Below are 16956 nucleotides of genomic sequence, written 5' to 3' on the forward strand. Positions count from 1 at the left end.
GATTGCAGCTTCTTCTTTCCTCATTTGTAGAGCTTCTTTCGCCATGACAGCCTCTCTTTCTCTCATGTGGATAGCTTCTTGCTGTTGCTCCCGCTGGAGTTTTGCAAGTTCGAGCTTGAGTTTTATAGTTGCCAAATCTTGTTTATCTGCAATAGAATAAGTTTCGTGAGTTTCAGAGTCAATCGTCCCTTCATCTAAGAGGTGATCCATTATTAAGTTATGCAATTCATTTTTGTTGGCTCCATGGGGAACATCTAGTTGATACTCGTGTGCAAGAGTTTATAATTCGGTCCTCTTGGCACGACTTAAGGTTCCTATTTCACCTGCTGGATCGTTACGAAAAGCTGGGAGACGAAACATGGTGAAAAATAGCAAATAAATGTACAACGAATACTTGTGATATGGTAAGTGTCAGTAACAGGATAACGTGGCAACTGGTAACTATCCTGTGGAATTTAATATTTAACAATTAATGTTAATTTTAGAATGGTAAATGATTAGTCAATCAAAAGCGCAGGAAATCTTGTACCCGGTACTCAATGTAAGAGAAAAAGGGCAAGAAAATCCTACTAAATAAATGAAACTGAGTTTCTAAAACAAATGAAACATTTAATTGTTCCAAAAGTGAATAAGGTAGTCCAAGAATGTAGGCATACCTTGCAGAGTCTTTATAGGACACAAGCAAGAGTTTTCCCACTAAATGAAATATGATACTTACAGAATTAGCGAACTTTGTGCTCTGAAAAAAGAAAGCTAATTCCCTACCTAAGTAAATATCATCATCTCTGACCGACGTGTAGGGGTGCGAGTGTCAACTGGTGACGAGAACTGCTGCTGAGGTCCCAACTCAGCAACGTAGTCCGTGCTAGAGAAACTATGGCCCTCTTTATCCTCCTTTGGTCGGATTGCAGAAGATAGGGTGCTTTGACCCCGAAGACAAACCAAAGTACCAGGGTACCCAAAATGATGATCTGAGATTGAGAAATATCCTAGGGACAAAAGGTGGAAAACACGAGTAATAACACGGAGGGAGGGATGACCAATTAAGAGAATGACTGCGGCCGACAGTCACCACGTAATCCAAAGTTATCCAACACTCACTATATGCTACTCTCGGAATGCACAATACACACAGATCCATATGAATATTAAAAGTAATGAAAATATTGAAAAGCAACTTTATCAAAGTCAAGTACGCTTACCACAAATTGACGTTCTGGTACTAGTACCTGAGTGAAGCTCCATGGACAGGCCCCCAATAAATGTGACGGGAAAGTGTTGGAGTGTAGATGTTTGGCAGTCCTCCAATGGCTGGTGTCAATGCCTAGTCACACTTACAAAAAAAAAGATAGACTGCTTGCCTGTTGTCTGTCTATCTGTGGTAAAGTAAGGGAAGACACGCAAAACACAAAATATGAACAATGAAACTTTAATTAATCTAGAAAACAAATTATAAACAAAGACAATCCCTTGGCAATGTACAGTGCAAAAGAACAAGTCAAAAACAATGTAACATATATGAGTAATAGGGATGAAGTTACTCTACATTAATATAACGTTAAAAGGTGAAAAATAATCAGGTGCTGAGAATATGGTGCTAGCTGCGAGATACAGCAATATCAGTTAGTTGTTCACTGCTTGAGAGCACAAGGATATTCTGACTTCAATGGCTGGACCAAGCCCAGACATCAACTCAGGTAGAGGGCGCTGAGGTGCAGTGTACAGGTGTGCAGACGGCGAGTCACCAATTAGGAGCAGGCAGGCTGGGATGGGTAGTTCGCTGGTTGATGACGAGCCGGCGTGGAGGGAGTCGACTGAAACAGTCGAACACTATCTCCTGTCTGCTTCCGACATTATAGTGCCAGAGTAAATTTCAAACAAGTCTTTATCGCACTTAAAATACCCTTCACCATCGAGCATATATTAGGAGGCGGTGACCACTCGCCACAAGAAAAATACCAAATAGTCAAAGCACTGGCTAAATATCTCCAATCGACCAACAAATTGGGCCACATCTGACCCGCGCCACATTTATACCTGGCGCCACCAACAGCTAAACACAGAAAACAACTACCTCGTCGCAACACCAAGGATCAGCTGACGCCATAAATACAACACACCGCCCTACGGTGCGGCAAGTCTCCCTCTAACACGCCTCTGTTTTAATCACCGTTCCTCTATCTACAGCACAAAGCAACAAGCACCTTGGTAGCTCCGATCATCTTCAACATAAACGCGTCCAACAACATCAGTACTGGTGCAGTCATCGGGAGGACAAACCCTTCATGCAAACTGCACCTACTATCAACAAGAAGAAGAAGAGAAGAGCAGGCTCAATCTCTCTTGAAAGAGATTATTGTCACAATATATATATATATATATATATATATATATATATATATATATATATATATATATATATATATATATATATATATATATATGTATATATATATATATATATATATATATATATATATATATATATATGTATATACATATATATATATATATATATATATATATATATGTATATACATATATATATATATATATATATATATATATATATATATATATATATATATATATATATATATATATATATATATATATATATATATATTAGTATATTTTGGTAGCAGTCTTTCCTGTAGACATATATTATTAAATATGACCGAAAAAGTAAGATTAATAATTCTAACACGAATTTTCTCAATATTTCGTACATTTCTTTTCACTGTTGGAGGTAAATCAAAAATCAATTCTCCAAAATTCATTTTTATTTCTAGTCTGACGCGACACGAGCGCGTTTCGTAAAACTTATTACATTTTCAAAGACTTTAGTTTACAAATACACAACTGAATAGAACTTACGCATCTCCGATTTTATATCTACATTTGAGTGAGGTGGATGGGGTGAGGTGGCATTAATAGGGTATTAATTTCATCAACACAAGACAGAACAAGAGGTGGTATTAATAGGGTATTAATTTCATCAACACAAGACAGAACACGAAACAATGGGTATTGAATAGAAGTGTTTGTAGAAAGCCTATTGGTCCATATTTCTTGATGCTTCTATATTGGAGCGGAGTCTTGAGGTGGGTAGAATATAGTTGTGCATTAATTGGCTGTTGATTGCTGGTGTTGACTTCTTGATGTGTAGTGCCTCGCAAACGTCAAGCCGCCTGCTATCGCTGTATCTATCGATGATTTCTGTGTTGTTTACTAGGATTTCTCTGGCGATGGTTTGGTTGTGGGAAGAGATTATATGTTCCTTAATAGAGCCCTGTTGTTTATGCAACATAAGTAGCACAGAGCCCTGTTGCATAAGCAACAGGGCTCCATTAAGGAACATATAATCTCTTCCCACAACCAAACCATCGCCAGACAAATCCTAGTAAACAACACAGAAATCATCGATGTTTAGTGTTTGTAGGTAATAGTTGTGTGTGTGTAAACTAAAAGTCTTTGAAAATGTAATAAGTTATTACGAAACGCGTTCAAGTGTCGCGTCAGATTAGAAATAAAAATGAATTTTGTCGAATTGATTTTTCAATTACCATCAACAGTGAAAAGAAACATAAGAAAGATCGAGAAAATTCGTGTTAGAATTATTAATCTTACTTTTTCGGTCATATTTAATGATATATGTCTACAGGAAAGACTGCTACCAAAATATACTAATATTAAAACGCACGACCCAGCAGCAAGGAATCAAGCCTTCACGATAAAATATCGCCAAGATCTGAATCGTAATCAGATATACAAGGCAGAAAATGAAATCAAAGACAACAAAACGCAACTACTTCATGCTACAAACGAATGGAGAAACAGCAACATCGACGAAAGTCTCCGTACTCGCATCGAGCAACACCTCGACATCTTCACAGACCGACATCACCTCAGCACTGAAACAAGGATAATCAAGAAACTAACAACGTTATATGGAATACCTATGGCAATTCCACGACCAAGAGACGGCTTCCTGAACCTTGCAAGAATCAACCTCACTGAGGACCAAGTCACTCTCCTAAATCTGGGTATAAACTGTCACGTTATGTCCAGACCAAGTGAGATATCCCGGAAAGTGTTGTTGGAGGTTCTGTTGGACGACATATTCGACCTCGAGACACAAAAGAAGGTCACCACCAAAGACACCTTACAAGCAGAACTTATTGCGGAAGGAGGAAAGAATCGAGGCAACTACAGAAGCACCATACTGTCCCCCGAGCTCAAAGCGGCAGCTAAGAGCCTTCGTGAGAACAAGGAAATAGTTGTCAGGCGAGGTGACAAGTCGCCAATATACGTCATTCTTAAAAAAGACGAATATCTGGCGAAAATGAACCTCATACTCTCTGACCAAACTAAATTCCAAAGGGTAACGAAGGACACTACAGCCGAATTGAAAGCAAAGGTCAACAAATTGATCGAAACTGTGAACGCCAAGAAATCCGGACTCCACCTGCCAAAGATTATTGAGGAATATAAACCTGGATACGCAAATGGAAATGTCAAGACACATAAGCCTGGAAACCCACTTCGGCCAATCTTCAGCCAGATACCCACACCCACGTACAGACTGGCGAAACGACTCAACGGCTTGCTGACTCCTTATGCCCCTTGCGCCTTCAGCCTGAAGTCTCCAAAGGAATTTGTTGACTTACAGCGGGGAACACGGGCCACAGGGATAAGTGCCTCGTTGGTCGTAGAATTACTGTTTACCAACGTCCCTGTGGATGAAACAATCGGGATGATAGCGGACAGAGTGTATCGTGATCCGGCCTGTACTCCTCTTGACATACCAGAAAACATTCTAAGGAAACTACTCCAAGCTTGTACTAAAGAGGCACCCATCTTGAGCCCGGATTGGCACATGTATAAGCAAGTAGATGGGGTTGCCATGGGTTCTCCCCTAGGTGTCCTGTTTGCGAACTTCTACATGGGTACTATCGAGCAAAAAGTCTTAGTCGACATGAAGTTAAAACCAACCATATACTGCAGGAATGTTGACGACATTTTTACACAGGTACCTGATGTCAGACATCTGCAGGAGCTGAAGGAGGCATTTGAGCAGAATTCTGTGTTGCGTTTCACTTACGAGATGGAGAAGGAGGGGAAGCTGCCCTTTCTAGATATAACAGTCATGGAAAGGAACGGAAGTTTCCACACTGCAGTCTACACTAAGGAAACAAACATAGGAATGTGCCTAAATGCCAACAGTGACTGCCCAGACAGGTACAAGTGGAGTGTTATTAACGTTTATGTCGACCGTGCTCTCAGTCACAGCTCAGGATGGAAGCAATTCGACGAAGAACTCTGTAAGGTAAGGTAGATCCTAGTCAACAACGGCTTCTCCAATGGATTCGTTGAAGACATCATAAGAAGGAAAGTGAAACGCCATGCAACCTCTGAAGAGACAACTAACACAACACCTATACCCCCTATTAGACTATTTTACAGGAACTTCTTTTCCACAGCTCATAAAGTGGAGGAATGGGTCCTGAATGATATTGTTAATAGAAATGTTATCTCTACAGACAAAAAACCTAAGATACAACTGACGATTTACTATAAAACCAAAAAAAACTGCCAGCCCACTCATGAGAAACTCTCCAGACACAAAGCAGAACGCTTTAAAAGAGACCAACGTCGTCTATGCCTTCAAATGCCTTCTTGGGACTGTAAGCCTCAAAAAACTCAGTATATAGGCGAGACAACAACATCTCTTTCTAGACGATTAACGATGCATAAGCAACAGGGCTCCAATAAGGAACATATAATCTCTTCCCACAACCAAACCATCACCACAGAAATCTTTGCAAACAACACAGAAATCATCGATAGATACAGCGATAGCAGGCGGCTTGACATCTGCGAGGCACTACACATCAAGAAGTCAACACCAGCAATCAACAGCCAATTAATGCACAACTATATTCTACCCACTTCAAGACTCCGTTCCAATATAGAAGCATCAAGAAATATGGGCCAATAGGCCCTCTGCAATTACTTCCATTCTTACCTTCAATACCCATTGTTTCGTGTTCTATCCTGTGTTGAAAGTTTTGTTGACCTCATCCAAAACTGTTGTAACATATCACCTCACCCAAAATGCGGGTATAAAATGAAAAATGAAAGCTGTTTAAATCATAGCATAAGTAAGAACTCTATTTAGTGTTTGCAGGTAATAGTTGTGTGTATGTAAACTAAAAGTCTTTGAAAATGAAATAAGTTATTACAAAACGTGTTCAAGTGTCGCGTCAGACTAGAAATAAAAATGAATTTTGGAGAATTGATTTTTCAATTACCATCAACAGTGAAAAGAAACATAAGAAAGATCGAGAAATTCATGTTAGAATTATTAATCTTACTTTTTCGGTCATATTTAATGATATATGTCTACAGGAAAGACTGCTACCAAAATATACTAATATTAAAACGCACGACCCAGCAGCAAGGAATCAAGCTTTCACGATAAAATATCGCCAAGATCTGAATCGTAATCAGATATACAAGGCAGAAAATGAAATCAAAGACAACAAAACGCAACTACTTCATGCTACAAACGAATGGAGAAACAGCAACATCGACGAAAGTCTCCGTACTCGCATCGAGCAACACCTCGACATCTTCACAGACCGACATCACATCAGCACTGAAACAAGGATAATCAAGAAACTAACAACGTTATATGGAATACCTATGGCAATTCCACGACCAAGAGACGGCTTCCTGAACCTTGCAAGAATCAACCTCACTGAGGACCAAGTCACTCTCCTAAATATGGGTATAAACTGTCACGTTATGTCCAGACCAAGTGAGATATCCCGGAAAGTGAAGTTGGAGGTTCTGTTGGACGACATATTCGACCTCGAGACACAAAAGAAGGTCACCACCAAAGACACCTTACAAGCAGAACTTATTGCGGAAGGAGGAAAGAATCGAGGCAACTACAGAAGCACCATACTGTCCCCCGAGCTCAAAGCGGCAGCTAAGAGCCTTCGTGAGAACAAGGAAATAGTTGTCAGGCGAGGTGACAAGTCGCCAATATACGTCATTCTTAAAAAAGACGAATATCTGGCGAAAATGAACCTCATACTCTCTGACCAAACTAAATTCCAAAGGGTAACGAAGGACACTACAGCCGAATTGAAAGCAAAGGTCAACAAATTGATCGAAACTGTGAACGCCAAGAAATCCGGACTCCACCTGCCAAAGATTATTGAGGAATATAAACCTGGATACGCAAATGGAAATGTCAAGACACATAAGCCTGGAAACCCACTTCGGCCAATCTTCAGCCAGATACCCACACCCACGTACAGACTGGCGAAACGACTCAACGGCTTGCTGACTCCTTATGCCCCTTGCGCCTTCAGCCTGAAGTCTCCAAAGGAATTTGTTGACTTACAGCGGGGAACACGGGCCACAGGGATAAGTGCCTCGTTGGTCGTAGAATTACTGTTTACCAACGTCCCTGTGGATGAAACAATCGGGATGATAGCGGACAGAGTGTATCGTGATCCGGCCTGTACTCCTCTTGACATACCAGAAAACATTCTAAGGAAACTACTCCAAGCTTGTACTAAAGAGGCACCCATCTTGAGCCCAGATTGGCACATGTATAAGCAAGTAGATGGGGTTGCCATGGGTTCTCCCCTAGGTGTCCTGTTTGTGAACTTCTACATGGGTACTATCGAGCAAAAAGTCTTAGTCGACATGAAGTTAAAACCAACCATATACTGCAGGAATGTTGACGACATTTTTACACAGGTACCTGATGTCAGACATCTGCAGGAGCTGAAGGAGGCATTTGAGCAGAATTCTGTGTTGCGTTTCACTTACGAGATGGAGAAGGAGGGGAAGCTGCCCTTTCTAGATATAACAGTCATGGAAAGGAACGGAAGTTTCCACACTGCAGTCTACACTAAGGAAACAAACATAGGAATGTGCCTAAATGCCAACAGTGACTGCCCAGACAGGTACAAGTGGAGTGTTATTAACGTTTATGTCGACCGTGCTCTCAGTCACAGCTCAGGATGGAAGCAAGTCGACGAAGAACTCTGTAAGGTAAGGTAGATCCTAGTCAACAACGGCTTCTCCAATGGATTCGTTGAAGACATCATAAGAAGGAAAGTGAAACGCCATGCAACCTCTGAAGAGACAACTAACACAACACCTATACCCCGTATTAGACTATTTTACAGGAACTTCTTTTCCACAGCTCATAAAGTGGAGGAATGGGTCCTGAATGATATTGTTAATAGAAATGTTATCTCTACAGACAAAAAACCTAAGATACAACTGACGATTTACTATAAAACCAAAAAAAACTGCCAGCCTACTCATGAGAAACTCTCCAGACACAAAGCAGAACGCTTTAAAAGAGACCAACGTCGTCTATGCCTTCAAATGCCTTCTTGGGACTGTAAGCCTCAAAAAACTCAGTATATAGGCGAGACAACAACATCTCTTTCTAGGCGATTAACGATGCATAAGCAACAGGGCTCCAATAAGGAACATATAATCTCTTCCCACAACCAAACCATCACCACAGAAATCTTTGCAAACAACACAGAAATCATCGATAGATACAGCGATAGCAGGCGGCTTGACATCTGCGAGGCACTACACATCAAGAAGTCAACACCAGCAATCAACAGCCAATTAATGCACAACTATATTCTACCCACTTCAAGACTCCGTTCCAATATAGAAGCATCAAGAAATATGGGCCAATAGGCCCTCTGCAATTACTTCCATTCTTACCTTCAATACCCATTGTTTCGTGTTCTATCCTGTGTTGAAAGTTTTGTTGACCTCATCCAAAACTGTTGTAACATATCACCTCACCCAAAATGCGGGTATAAAATGAAAAATGAAAGCTGTTTAAATCATAGCATAAGTAAGAACTCTATTTAGTGTTTGCAGGTAATAGTTGTGTGCATGTAAACTAAAAGTCTTTGAAAATGTAATAAGTTATTACAAAACGTGTTCAAGTGTCGCGTCAGACTAGAAATAAAAATGAATTTTGGAGAATTGATTTTTCAATTACCATCAACAGTGAAAAGAAACATAGGAAAGATCGAGAAATTCATGTTAGAATTATTAATCTTACTTTTTCGGTCATATTTAATGATATATGTCTACAGGAAAGACTGCTACCAAAATATACTAATATTAAAACGCACGACCCAGCAGCAAGGAATCAAGCCTTCACGATAAAATATCGCCAAGATCTGATTCAGATATACAAGATTACTGTATCAGATATACAAGGCAGAAAATGAAATCAAAGACAACAAAACGTAACTACTTCATGCTACAAACGAATGGAGAAACAGCAACATCGACGAAAGTCTCCGTACTCGCATCGAGCAACACCTCGACATCCTCACAGACCGACATCACCTCAGCACTGAAACAGGGATAATCAAGAAATTAACAACGTTATATGGAGGATCTATGGCAATTCCACGACCAAGAGACAGCTTTCTGAATCTTGCAAGAATCAACCTCACTGAGGACCAAGTCACTCTCCTAAATCTGGGTATAAACTGTCACGTTATGTCCAGACCAATTGAGATGTCCGGGAGAGTGAAGTTGGAGATTCTGTTGGACGACATATTCGACCTCGAGACACAAAAGAAGGTCACCACCAAAGACACCTTACGAGCAGAACTTATTGTGGAAGGAGGAAAGAATCGAGGCAACTACAGAAGCACCATACTGTCCCCCGAGCTCAAAGCGGCAGCTAAGAGCCTTCGTGAGAACAAGGAAATAGTTGTCAGGAGAGGTGACAAGTCACCAATATACGTCATTCTTAAAAAAGACGAATATCTGGCGAAAATGAACCTCATACTCTCTGACCAAACTAAATTCCAAAGGGTAACGAAGGACACTACAGCCAAATTGAAAGCAAAGGTCAACAAATTGATCGAAACTGTGAACGCCAAGAAATCCGGACTCCACCTGCCAAGGATTATCGGGGAATATAAACCTGGATACGCGTATGGAAATGGCAAGACACATAAGCCTGGAAACCCACTTCGGCCAATTTTCAGCCAGATACCCACACCCACGTACAGACTGGCGAAACGACTCAACGGCTTGCTGACTCCTTATGCCCCTTGCGCCTTCAGCCTGAAGTCTCCAAAGGAATTTGTTGACTTACAGCGGGGAACACGGGCCACAGGGATAAGAGCCTCGTTGGACGTAGAATTACTGTTTACCAACGTCCCTGTGGATGAAACAATCGGGATGATAGCGGACAGAGTGTATCGTGATCTGGTCTGTACTCCTCTTGACATACCAGAAAAAATTCTAAGGAAACTACTCCAAGCTTTTACTAAAGAGGCACCCATCTTGAGCCCGGATTGGCACATGTATAAGCAAGTAGATGGGGTCGCCATGGGTTCTCCCCTAGGTGTCCTGTTTGCGAACTTCTACATGGGTACTATCGAGCAAAAAGTCTTAATCGACATGAAGTTAAAACCAACCATATACTGCAGGAATGTTGACGACATTTTTACACAGGTACCTGATGTCAGACATCTGCAGGAGCTGAAGGAGGCATTTGAGCAGAATTCTGTGTTGCGTTTCACTTACGAGATGGAGAAGGAGGGGAAGCTGCCCTTTCTAGATGTAACAGTCGTGGAAAGGAACGGAGGTTTCCACACTGCAGTCTACACTAAGGAAACAAACATAGGAATGTGCCTAAATGCCAACAGTGACTGCCCAGACAGGTACAAGTGGAGTGTTATTAACGTTTATGTCGACCATGCTCTCAGTCACAGCTCAGGATGGAAGCAAGTCGACGAAGAACTCTGTAGGGTAAGGTAGATCCTAGTCAACAACGGCTTCTCCAATGGTTTCGTTGAAGACATCATAAGAAGGAAAGTGAAACGCCATGCAACCTCTGAAGAGACAACTAACACAACACCTATACCCCCTATTAGACTATTTTACAGGAACTTCTTTTCCAGAGCTCATAAAGCGGAGGAATGGGTCCTGAATGATATTGTTAATAGAAATGTTATCTCTACAGACAAAAAACCTGAAGATACAACTGACGATTTACTATAAAACCAAAAAGACTGCCAGCCAACTCATGAGAAACTCTCCAGACACAAAGCAGAACGCTTTAAAAGAGACCAACGTCGTCTATGCCTTCAAATGCCTTCTTGGGACTGTAAGCCTAAAAAAACTCAGTATATAGGCAAGACAACAACATCTCTTTCTAGGCGATTAACGATGCATAAGCAACAGGGCTCCAATAGGGAACATATAATCTCTTCCCACAACCAAACCATCACCAGAGAAATCTTTGCAAACAACACAGAAATCATCGATAGATACAGCGATAGCAGGCGGCTTGACATCTGCGAGGCACTACACATCAAGAAGTCAACACCAGCAATCAACAGCCAATTAATGCACAACTATATTCTACCCACTTCAAGACTCCGCTCCAATATAGAAGCATCAAGAAATATGGGCCAATAGGCCCTCAGCAATTACTTCCATTCTTACCTTCAATACCCATTGTTTCGTGTTCTATCCTGTGTTGAAAGTTTTGTTCACCTCATCCAAAACTGTTGTAACATATCACCTCACCCAAAATGCGGGTATAAAATGAAAAATGAAAGCTGTTTAAATCATAGCATAAGTAAGAACTCTATTTAGTGTTCGCAGGTAATAGTAGTGTGTATGTAAACTAAAAGTCTTTGAAAATGTAATAAGTTATTTCAAAACGCGTTCAAGTGTCGCGTCAGACTAGAAATAAAAATGAATTTTGGAGAATTGATTTTTCAATTACCATCAACAGTGAAAAGAAACATAAGAAAGATCGAGAAATTCATGTTAGAATTTTTAATCTTACTTTTTCGGTCATATTTAATGATATATGTCTACAGGAAAGACTGCTACCAAAATATACTAATATTAAAACGCACGACCCAGCAGCAACGAATCAAGCCTTCACGATAAAATATCGCCAAGATCTGATTCAGATATACAAGATTACTGTATCAGATATACAAGGCAGAAAATGAAATCAAAGACAACAAAACGTAACTACTTCATGCTACAAACGAATGGAGAAACATCAACATCGACGAAAGTCTCCGTACTCGCATCGAGCAACACCTCGACATCCTCACAGACCGACATCACCTCAGCACTGAAACAAGGATAATCAAGAAACTAACAACGTTATATGGAGGATCTATGGCAATTCCACGACCAAGAGACAGCTTTCTGAATCTTGCAAGAATCAACCTCACTGAGGACCAAGTCACTCTCCTAAATCTGGGTATAAACTGTCACGTTATGTCCAGACCAATTGAGATGTCCGGGAGAGTGAAGTTGGAGATTCTGTTGGACGACATATTCGACCTCGAGACACAAAAGAAGGTCACCACCAAAGACACCTTACGAGCAGAACTTATTGCGGAAGGAGGAAAGAATCGAGGCAACTACAGAAGCACCATACTGTCCCCCGAGCTCAAAGCGGCAGCTAAGAGCCTTCGTGAGAACAAGGAAATAGTTGTCAGGAGAGGTGACAAGTCACCAATATACGTCATTCTTAAAAAATAAAAATATCTGGCGAAAATGAACCTCATACTCTCTGACCAAACTAAATTCCAAAGGGTAATGAAGGACACTACAGCCAAATTGAAAGCAAAGGTCAACAAATTGATCGAAACTGTGAACGCCAAGAAATCCGGACTCCACCTGCCAAGGATTATTGGGGAATATAAACCTGGATACGCGTATGGAAATGGCAAGACACATAAGCCTGGAAACCCACTTCGGCCAATCTTCAGCCAGATACCCACACCCACGTACAGACTGGCGAAACGACTCAACGGCTTGCTGACTCCTTATGCCCCTTGCGCCTTCAGCCTGAAGTCTCCAAAGGAATTTGTTGACTTACAGCGGGGAACACGGGCCACAGGGATAAGAATCTCGTTGGACGTAGAATTACTGTTTACCAACGTCCCTGTGGATGAAACAATCGGGATGATAGCGGACAGAGTGTATCGTGATCTGGTCTGTACTCCTCTTGACATACCAGAAAAAATTCTAAGGAAACTACTCCAAGCTTTTACTAAAGAGGCACCCATCTTGAGCCCGGATTGGCACATGTATAAGCAAGTAGATGGGGTCGCCATGGGTTCTCCCCTAGGTGTCCTGTTTGCGAACTTCTACATGGGTACTATCGAGCAAAAAGTCTTAATCGACATGAAGTTAAAACCAACCATATACTGCAGGAATGTTGACGACATTTTTACACAGGTACCTGATGCCAGACATCTGCAGGAGCTGAAGGAGGCATTTGAGCAGAATTCTGTGTTGCGTTTCACTTACGAGATGGAGAAGGAGGGGAAGCTGCCCTTTCTAGATGTAACAGTCGTGGAAAGGAACGGAGGTTTCCACACTGCAGTCTACACTAAGGAAACAAACATAGGAATGTGCCTAAATGCCAACAGTGACTGCCCAGACAGGTACAAGTGGAGTGTTATTAACGTTTATGTCGACCATGCTCTCAGTCACAGCTCAGGATGGAAGCAAGTCGACGAAGAACTCTGTAGGGTAAGGTAGATCCTAGTCAACAACGGCTTCTCCAATGGTTTCGTTGAAGACATCATAAGAAGGAAAGTGAAACGCCATGCAACCTCTGAAGAGACAACTAACACAACACCTATACCCCCTATTAGACTATTTTACAGGAACTTCTTTTCCAGAGCTCATAAAGCGGAGGAATGGGTCCTGAATGATATTGTTAATAGAAATGTTATCTCTACAGACAAAAAACCTGAAGATACAACTGACGATTTACTATAAAACCAAAAAGACTGCCAGCCAACTCATGAGAAACTCTCCAGACACAAAGCAGAACGCTTTAAAAGAGACCAACGTCGTCTATGCCTTCAAATGCCTTCTTGGGACTGTAAGCCTAAAAAAACTCTGTATATAGGCAAGACAACAACATCTCTTTCTAGGCGATTAACGATGCATAAGCAACAGGGCTCCAATAGGGAACATATAATCTCTTCCCACAACCAAACCATCACCAGAGAAATCTTTGCAAACAACACAGAAATCATCGATAGATACAGCGATAGCAGGCGGCTTGACATCTGCGAGGCACTACACATCAAGAAGTCAACACCAGCAATCAACAGCCAATTAATGCACAACTATATTCTACCCACTTCAAGACTCCGCTCCAATATAGAAGCATCAAGAAATATGGGCCAATAGGCCCTCTTCAATTACTTCCATTCTTACCTTCAATACCCATTGTTTCGTGTTCTATCCTGTGTTGAAAGTTTTGTTCACCTCATCCAAAACTGTTGTAACATATCACCTCACCCAAAATGCGGGTATAAAATGAAAATGAAAGCTGTTTAAATCATAGCATAAGTAAGAACTCTATTTAGTGTTTGCAGGTAATAGTAGTGTGTATGTAAACTAAAAGTCTTTGAAAATGTAATAAGTTATTTCAAAACGCGTTCAAGTGTCGCGTCAGACTAGAAATAAAAATGAATTTTGGAGAATTGATTTTTCAATTACCATCAACAGTGAAAAGAAACATAAGAAAGATCGAGAAATTCATGTTAGAATTATTAATCTAACTTTTTCGGTCATATTTAATGATATATGTCTAGAAGGAAAGACTGCTACCAAAATATACTAATATTAAAACGCACGACCCAGCAGCAAGGAATCAAGCCTTCACGATAAAATATCGCCAAGATCTGATTCAGATATACAAGATTACTGTATCAGATATACAAGGCAGAAAATGAAATCAAAGACAACAAAACGTAACTACTTCATGCTACAAACGAATGGAGAAACATCAACATCGACGAAAGTCTCCGTACTCGCATCGAGCAACACCTCGACATCCTCACAGACCGACATCACCTCAGCACTGAAACAAGGATAATCAAGAAACTAACAACGTTATATGGAGGATCTATGGCAATTCCACGACCAAGAGACAGCTTTCTGAATCTTGCAAGAATCAACCTCACTGAGGACCAAGTCACTCTCCTAAATCTGGGTATAAACTGTCACGTTATGTCCAGACCAATTGAGATGTCCGGGAGAGTGAAGTTGGAGATTCTGTTGGACGACATATTCGACCTCGAGACACAAAAGAAGGTCACCACCAAAGACACCTTACGAGCAGAACTTATTGCGGAAGGAGGAAAGAATCGAGGCAACTACAGAAGCACCATACTGTCCCCCGAGCTCAAAGCGGCAGCTAAGAGCCTTCGTGAGAACAAGGAAATAGTTGTCAGGAGAGGTGACAAGTCACCAATATACGTCATTCTTAAAAAATAAAAATATCTGGCGAAATGAACCTCATACTCTCTGACCAAACTAAATTCCAAAGGGTAACGAAGGACACTACAGCCAAATTGAAAGCAAAGGTCAACAAATTGATCGAAACTGTGAACGCCAAGAAATCCGGACTCCACCTGCCAAGGATTATTGGGGAATATAAACCTGGATACGCGTATGGAAATGGCAAGACACATAAGCCTGGAAACCCACTTCGGCCAATCTTCAGCCAGATACCCACACCCACGTACAGACTGGCGAAACGACTCAACGGCTTGCTGACTCCTTATGCCCCTTGCGCCTTCAGCCTGAAGTCTCCAAAGGAATTTGTTGACTTACAGCGGGAACACGGGCCACAGGGATAAGAATCTCGTTGGACGTAGAATTACTGTTTACCAACGTCCCTGTGGATGAAACAATCGGGATGATAGCGGACAGAGTGTATCGTGATCTGGTCTGTACTCCTCTTGACATACCAGAAAAAATTCTAAGGAAACTACTCCAAGCTTTTACTAAAGAGGCACCCATCTTGAGCCCGGATTGGCACATGTATAAGCAAGTAGATGGGGTCGCCATGGGTTCTTCCCTAGGTGTCCTGTTTGCGAACTTCTACATGGGTACTATCGAGCAAAAGTCTTAATCGACATGAAGTTAAAACCAACCATATACTGCAGGAATGTTGACGACATTTTTACACAGGTACCTGATGTCAGACATCTGCAGGAGCTGAAGGAGGCATTTGAGCAGAATTCTGTGTTGCGTTTCACTTACGAGATGGAGAAGGAGGGGAAGCTGCCCTTTCTAGATGTAACAGTCGTGGAAAGGAACGGAGGTTTCCACACTGCAGTCTACACTAAGGAAACATAGGAATGTGCCTAAATGCCAACAGTGACTGCCCAGAACAGGTACAAGTGGAGTGTTATTAACGTTTATGTCGACCATGCTCTCAGTCACAGCTCAGGATGGAAGCAAGTCGACGAAGAACTCTGTAGGGTAAGGTAGATCCTAGTCAACAACGGCTTCTCTAATGGTTTCGTTGAAGACATCATAAGAAGGAAAGTGAAACGCCATGCAACCTCTGAAGAGACAACTAACACAACACCTATACCCCCTATTAGACTATTTTACAGGAACTTCTTTTCCAGAGCTCATAAAGCGGAGGAATGGGTCCTGAATGATATTGTTAATAAAAATGTTATCTCTACAGACAAAAAACCTGAAGATACAACTGACGATTTACTATAAAACCAAAAAAACTGCCAGCCTACTCATGAGAAACTCTCCAGACACAAAGCAGAACGCTTTAAAAGAGACCAACGTCGTCTATGCCTTCAAATGCCTTCTTGGGACTGTAAGCCTAAAAAAACTCAGTATATAGGCAAGACAACAACATCTCTTTCTAGGCGATTAACGATGCATAAGCAACCGGGCTCCAATAGGGAATATATAATCTCTTCCCACAACCAAACCATCACCAGAGAAATCTTTGCAAACAACACAGAAATCATCGATAGATACAGCGATAGCAGGCGGCTTGACATCTGCGAGGCACTACACATCAAGAAGTCAACACCAGCAATCAACAGCCAA

Source organism: Procambarus clarkii, chromosome 34, assembly GCF_040958095.1.
Source record: "Procambarus clarkii isolate CNS0578487 chromosome 34, FALCON_Pclarkii_2.0, whole genome shotgun sequence".
Classification (NCBI taxonomy): Eukaryota; Metazoa; Arthropoda; class Malacostraca; order Decapoda; family Cambaridae; genus Procambarus; species Procambarus clarkii.